Raw genomic sequence first — 7,884 nt, 5'->3', positions numbered from 1 at the left:
AGGAAGGAAGGAGTGAAGGAAGGAAAGAGGGAATAGGGAAGGAAGGAAGGAAGGAAGGAAGGAATAGAATCTATGAAAAAAGTGTACATATTATGTAAATAGCCTCAAATCTGATATCCTAGCCCCTTCCAACCAGATCCCTTCCCAAAGCCACTTCTACATGGAAATTCTAGAGTGGCCAACAAATTCAGTATTTCTTGAACTGTGTTTATGACCAAATTACTTTGGAGGCCATGCAACTGATCAAATTGAAACAGTGATCTGGTTTCGCCACAACTTGAAATGCTGGCCACAAGGTAATGCCAAAAAGTCACAATTCCTTTTTATTTTGCATTTTTTGCAACAGCTTTATTGAAATATAATTCACATAGCATATACTTTACACATTTAAAGTTTGTGATTCAGTGCTTTTTGCATATTCACAAAGTTGTGCAACAAAAGCCCAATCAATTTTAGAACATTTTCATCACCCTAAAATGAAGTACCATGCTAATAAGCAGCCACTATCCATTCTCATCCCCCAGCAATAAGAAACCACTAATCTATAATTCTGTCAGTATGAATTTTTCTATTCCGAAAAATTCATACAAGTGGAATTATATAATATGTGGCCTTTTCTGGCTTATTTCACTTAGCATTATGATTTTAAGAATCATTCATGTCGCAGCATAAATCACTATTTCTTAACTTTTTATTATTGAATATTGTGCTGAATAGTCAACATTTTGTTTATTCATTCATCATTTGATGGGTATTGAAGTTGTTTTCATTTTTTGGCCATTATGAATAATGCTGCTATAAGCATTCACATGAAGTTTTTGTGTGAATATGTGTTTTCATTTCTCTTGAGTATATACCTAGGAGTGGAATTGCTGGGTTATATGGTAGCTCTATGTCAAACTTTTTGCAGAACTGATAAACTCTTCTCCAAATGACTGCAACATTTTACTTTCCCAGCAGCAGAATATAACGATTCTAATTTCCCCACATCTTTGACAACTCTTGTTGTTATACGCTTTTTGATTATAATCATCCTACTGGGTGTTTGCCTTTAATTTTTACTACGTGCTGGCACCTGGATTATGATCATCAACTTAGATGACTATACTTTAACAACTTACTACTTGCCGGGCACGGTGGTTCACACCTGTAATCCTAGCACTTTGGGAGGATGAGGTGAACGGATAACAAAGTCAGGAGTTCGAGACCAGCCTGGCACCCACAGTAATTAGGTGGGCGTGGTGGTGGGCGCCTGTAATCCCAGCTACTTGGGAGGCTGAGGCAGGAGAATCGCTTGAACTCAGAAGGCAGAGGTTGCAGTGAGCCGAGATCGCGCCACTGCACTCCAGCCTGGGCAACAGAGGGAGACTCTGTCTCAAAAAAAAAAAAAGAACTTACTACCTTAAAAGCTGATGTAGAAGGATCACTTTTGATTATGCCACTGCACTCCAGCCTGGGCAACAGAGGGAGACTCTGTCTCAAAAAAAAAAAAAGAACTTACTACCTTAAGGTGTGGTCTGTGACCCAGAAGTATAGACATCACCTGGGAGCTCGATAATAATGCAGAATCTTAAGTCCAACCCCAACCTACTGAATCAGAATATAAATTTTAACAAGATCCTCACGATTTCGTGTACATAAAATACCAAAATCAGATAAATCCATAGAGAATAAGTAAATCCATAAAGACAGAAAGTCAACAGTGGTTGCCAGGGGTAGACTAAATGCTGAATGGAAGCCACTGCTTTTTGTGCATGAGATTTGTTTTGTGGGGATGAAAATGTTTTGGAACTAGATGGAAATGGTGGTTGCATAACATCATGAGTGTCCTAAATGCTACAGAATTGTTTACTTTAAAATGGTTAATTCTATGCATTCACTTTAAAAAAACATCGAGAAGGGTGTGGTGGCTCACACCTATAATCCCAACACTTTGGGAGGATGAGGCAGGAAGATCACTTGAGGCCAGGAGTTGGAGATCAGTCTTGGCAACATAGTGAGACCCCCTGTCTCTACAAAAGAAAAAAAAAATTGGCTAGGTGTGGTGGCATGTGCATGTGGTCCCAGCAACTCAGGAGACTGAGGCAGGAGGATCACCTGAGTCCCAGGAGGTAGAGGCTGCAGTAAGCTACGGTTGTGCCACTGTACTCCAGCCTGTATGATACAGCAAGACCCTGTCTCAAAAAATAAATATATATAATACATATAGGTATATTATATATAATATACATATATAAAATAAATGCATATAATCTATATACAGAGAGAGAGAGAAAAGTTACATTGTGTTCAGCTCTGTGTTGGGGCCAAGGTAGAATCCTTGTATTCAGATTTGGTATTTGGAGAGCTCAAAATTTACCCTAAAACACATGAAACAATGTAGTGTGGTGGTAGACAAGGCTGATTGATGCCCAGTGCCCAGCACTGATTCTTACGTTCTTCTAATGTACTTTTCTGTACTGCAAAAGATGAAAAGCAAAAAAGAAGAAAAGAAAGAAAAAAAATTACTGCATTTTCCAGACACCTTTGCCACTAGCATTCTATATAAAAACTGAGTTCTACCAATTTCATGCACTCATATGACATTTGGAAAGCAGAAGAGATGTGGAGGACATATGCCTGCCATTGCAAGCACACGTGTGGGGATGTGAGTTGTCCTCACAAACCACATTTCAGTATCCAGTCTCTTGCTTCATTGGTAATTGCAGGCAGCTACTGGAGTGGTAGCGGCAAGAGTCAGCATCCTCATGCCCAGTCACCGAATTCACAGGTGTTAAGAGACAGCAAAAGCAGCAGTAAAAGCCTCATGATCAAGATTTCCTGTTCCCTATATTTCAGCTACAGCAGTAACTTCATGAACTCAGTGCTTCCAGTGGCAGCCTCCTTTCTTTCCAACACCTTGACTGTGGCAGAGGTAGCGTATCTCCCATGATGGGAGTCATTCTGAGGAATCCAGACTTGAACATGTGTGCCAATCCTGATCAGAGATGCCAAACTGAATTTCACATCAGTAAAATAAAATTGCAATACTGTTTACAATGAAGAAAAGTGGGAAACAACCTTAACTCTTTCTTGGTAGAAGACTGGAAAAGGAACCTGTGGCGTATTCATACAATGGACTACAATATAGCCTATTAAAATATATGAAATAGGCCGGGTGTGGTGGCTCATGCCTGTAATCTCTGCACTTTGGGAGGCTGAGGTGGGTGGATCACCCGAGGTCAAGGGTTTGAGACCAGTCTGGCCAACATGATGGAACCCTGTCTCTACTAAAACTACAACAACAAAAAATTAGCTGGGAGTGGTGGTGCACACCTGTAATCCCAGCTACTCAGGAGGCTGAAGCAGGAGAATCGCTTGAACATGGGAGGCAGAGGTTGCAGTGAGCCAAGATTGTGCCACTGCACTCCAGCCTGGGAAATAAGAGCAAAACTCCATCTCAAATATGTGTGTGTGTGTGTGTGTGTGTGTGTGTATGTGTGTGTGAAATAGATCAACATATATCAACGTATATACATCCCATAAACATATTACTGAATGAAAAACTTAAATTGTGAGAAAATACAAACAGCATGTTTCTATTTGTATGCAAATTATTGAACCCACAGGGCTGGAAAAACATCCAGAGATGGGAAAACTAACCCCCAATGAGCAAATCCACGCCACAGCCTGTCTTTGTATGGCAAGAGAGCCACGAACGTTTTTACAGTTTTGAAGGGTTATAAAATTTTTCTAATTTTAAAAGCAGAATATTCAACAGAGACCTGCAAAGCCTAAAATATTTACTGTCTAGCCCTTTACAGAAAAAGTTGGCAGATCTCTATGTTTTGTGGAGACACATGCATATATTGGAAACATACATGAGAACGATACTCGCTGATTTCTGGATTAGTGGTTACCTCTGGGGAAGGAAAGGAAAGGGAAATACATCCGCATCATTCAATTTCTTTACAAAAAGAGATCGGAAGCAAGTATGGCAAAAAGTTAACATCTGTTTTATCTTGGAACTGCATAGGTGTCTGCTATATTACATTTAGTCTGAATGTTTGAAATGCTTTAGAATTAAAAGTAACATTTTAAGAAACAAATGACTACGTGCATGCAAAAATACTGAAGCCAAGAAACAAAAACTGGAATAAGAACATATAAAATTGAAAAGTCACAGAAGCTAATGTTGCTGGAGAAGTGTGGGGAGCTAGGGAACAGGGATGTAGATTAAGGGGGGTTTTGGGCCTTCTGGGTGACCTGTAAGAAAGGGAGGAGCAGGTGTGGGAATTTCCTCAGATTTCTGGCATTTTGTAGTTTCCCTGATTGCTGTTTGTCTTACTTCATTTCTACTTTTCCTTAGTGATTAGCTATACAAACCTTATTGTTCTTTTCAAAATACACCTTTTGATTCTCAAACCCAATCAAATTTGAGAAACTAATTAAAGCTGCAGGTGCCTCCACACAAAAAGAATGTATGCACCCACTTTGCAGGTGAATATTTACATAATGAGACTAGAGGAAAGAATGTGCCACCTGGCCCCAGGAGTCACAGCATTTCACAGGCTGTGAGCTGCTTCCTTTCACTTTCAGGTGATTTTTCTCTAGGCAGGTATACAAAAAACAAACAAACAAACAAAGAAACCCTGAGGGGCCAGCCTTTCCCAGTCAATTTCCCCCTCTAGTGAAGTGTAAGGGGAGAATATGGAAGGTGTCAATTTTCTCCCTTTCCAGGCCAAACACTGCCTAGAATTCCCTTTTTACTTCCACCAAGGGCTTCTTGTCAGCCCCAAAGTCCCACTCACCCCAGACTCTAGTGTTGAGCTGGGAACTACAGCAGCAAATTGCCACCTCAGCCTCTTTACTACAATCACAGAATTGGAGAGAGAAGGAAAATTCTAGTGGGACAAGAGTCATGTTTCCCAGATGGTCAAGTTGTTTGAGAGATGCTGAAAACTTCAATGAGCAACTTTCTCCCTATGGGATGCATGTGTTCATGAGCTACATATCCTGCTGGTCTTGAAATCTAAAGAAGTTTCCACAAGTCCTTTTGGTACCTTTGTCAGTGTTGAACACTCCTCCCTGTCCAGAACTACTTTATGAATACCAAACGTGATTGCGTGTTTTGTTTACTTTTTTCTTTTTTTCATTTTTTTTGGCAATTCTAGTCCATAACTTTTCAGTACGTCATTACTCAAAATGAAGTAGACTCTCCTAACATTCACTTTTCCTTACTAAAGCCCCTAAAGAGTTAGCTCCCTGCATTTTTCTTCTCTTGGCTTAATAGTCCTCATGCCTTTAGCCATATTTTGTTGCTTTATTTTCATCCTGGTGCCTAGTACATTGCCCTCTCTCCATATTGTTCAAGTTGATCCTAGAACCTGTATGGTGAGGCATTATGTGATAAATCAGACTTGGTCAGGGAATTTGAAGGCCTGGATTCTAGTCTAGCTTTGTCTCTTCCTACCCATGGGAACTTGGGTAAGCTGTTTAAAATTTCTGAGCTTCAGTTTCCTCATCTGTAAAATTCAGATAATAATTATCCTTACTGAGATGCAGTCCAGACTAAATCTAATAACAGAAATAAAGGGGCTTTCTGAACTATAGAGCATTATATAAGAGTAAGCTATTACTCTAAGGTAAAGGTCTTTCCAGTGCTAAATAAAATAAGCATCAGATCTCCACTGCTTGTTCACACAGTGATAGACTTTTTGCTCAGCACATTTTTTGAGCCATGGTATATTCATTGGATTGTGGTTTGCCGTGACCCCTCTGTTGGAGATAGAATTAGAAGCTGCTAAAACATACTGTTGGAAAGATTAGAAGTTGTACTATTTAAAGCTGCCCAATCAAGGTGATGTATCTTATCATATATCTACACTCACACACACACACACACGTATTTATGTACACATATGGCTGGGTGCAGCAGCTCCTGCCTATAATTCCAAAACTTTGGGAGGCCAAGGTGGGCAGATCATTTGAGGCAGAAGTTGCAGATCATTTGAGGCAGAAGTTCAAGACCAGCCTGGCCAACATGGTGAAACCCCATCTCTACTAAAAATACAAAAAAATTAGCTGTGCATGGTGGTGCACACTTGTAATTCCAGCTACCGGGAGAGGCTTAGGCAAAAGAATCACTTGAACCCAGGATGCGGAGGTTGCAGTGAGCCGAGATCATGCCACTGCACTCCAGCCTGGGTGACACAGCGAGGCTCCATCTCAAAAAAGGATACACATGCACACACACACACACACACACACACGCACACACACACATATATATATATATAAATATATTCCTTGCCCACCAATTAACATAGCTATTCTCTTTATCAATATCTGTTTAAGATGTCTATGTATCCCCTTCTCTTCGTCTCCATCACTCTTATTTTACTCTAAGCAAACAGCAAATAAAGTCAATATAAGAACCATCAGTAAAGGGGTTAAGATGTTATTCCAGGTTTTCCAGTCTAGGTTCCTTCCATGTATTTGGTTATTTCCTTAGGAATGTAATTTTTCATGTTTTCATGTCATTCATTGGGAAACAGCATTTTAGTCTTTCGAGGACCTCTTGGAACTTGATTCCATCTACTTTCATCACCACTTGGAGCAAGTGCCATTTCTCCTTTGAGAAGTTGACCATTGACCTAATATTCAGGTACAATTTCATTTTTGTTCCACTGTACTGGAGGGGCAAATTGTTTTTTCATAAGCCTTCTTTTGACATTGACTCCGAAGAGTCTATATCTTACAGGACCAGAACTTGCCTAATTTCATCTTCTCTTTTCAGTATATTACCATATCAATCTCCAGAGGTTTAAATCCTCACATTAAAACACAGATTCAGGGGGCTCAGGAGCACTCATATTCTCTGTTCCTATTAACAATTGGGACTTTTCCTTGAGTACCCTTTTGGAACAGGAGCAAAAAAATCCCCATTCCAACATCTTTGACTACCACCTAGCATCTGCTTCTAAACATATCCCTGTCAGAGATGAGTATACCTTCTGTATAGCCTTTGATGGGATGAAAGTCAGGTAACTTCAGATAGACAGCTAACTGGGGACTGATCAGAAGTTCTAAAACTTCTTAAGCTGGTGCCTCATGAAGAGTAAACAACAACAAATGTCATCATGACTGCTCTGGGACAATTTGCTGCAGAATGTGTTTACCTAAGCTGCAGAAATTAATGGTGTTTACAGCATTCAAAAATACAAGAGTTCTATGCCTTTTTCTCCAAATGTAATTAGGGAGGGAAAAAGTTGTAAGATTCACAGTTAAATTGTTTTAGGTGGCCATTACTAATGACCTAAAGAGTGTTAGACAATACTTTTTTCTTTGGGTCACTTGTAACTCAATGTATTCCAGAGAGTAGAAATGTAAAAACAGCTAAAAAGAAAAGGCATGTTCAGAGGCTCATAAAACAAAACAAAGAAATAAAAAACTCATATTGGCAACTTCTTGATAGAACAGCCACCCCAAACTTTGACCCCTAATATCCATGATCATTCCACACTGCCCTTCTACCTCTCTACCCTACTGAGATAATACTTTGCAGAAATGTACTATTCTTTCTCTAGGTTAACTTACAAGCTTTTAGAGTGCCAGGCCTCAGGCCCTCAAGTTTTTCTCTCCACCCTGAATTACCTGATTTAGCAGAAGAGTGCATCCTTAAGCTGCTAAGTCATTGGTGAATGAGTGAATGAGCGAGTGCTGCAAATAAGAACTAAGTCCTGTCCTCCTGAGAACTATCTCTGCTCCTTTGCTCAGTCCCTGCCATCAGTTTCTCTAGGGATCTAACTTGAGTGAAGGGGAAGAAATGAGGGCGTCCATAAGCTAAAAGAAGTATGTATAAACAAAATATTCTTCTCATTAGGTCAATTGAATTCCCATTTA

The sequence above is a fragment of the Cebus imitator genome, unplaced genomic scaffold (assembly GCF_001604975.1).
Source record: "Cebus imitator isolate Cc_AM_T3 unplaced genomic scaffold, Cebus_imitator-1.0 Scaffold574, whole genome shotgun sequence".
NCBI classification, from domain to species: Eukaryota; Metazoa; Chordata; class Mammalia; order Primates; family Cebidae; genus Cebus; species Cebus imitator.
Note: the sequence above shows the minus strand (reverse complement) of the source record.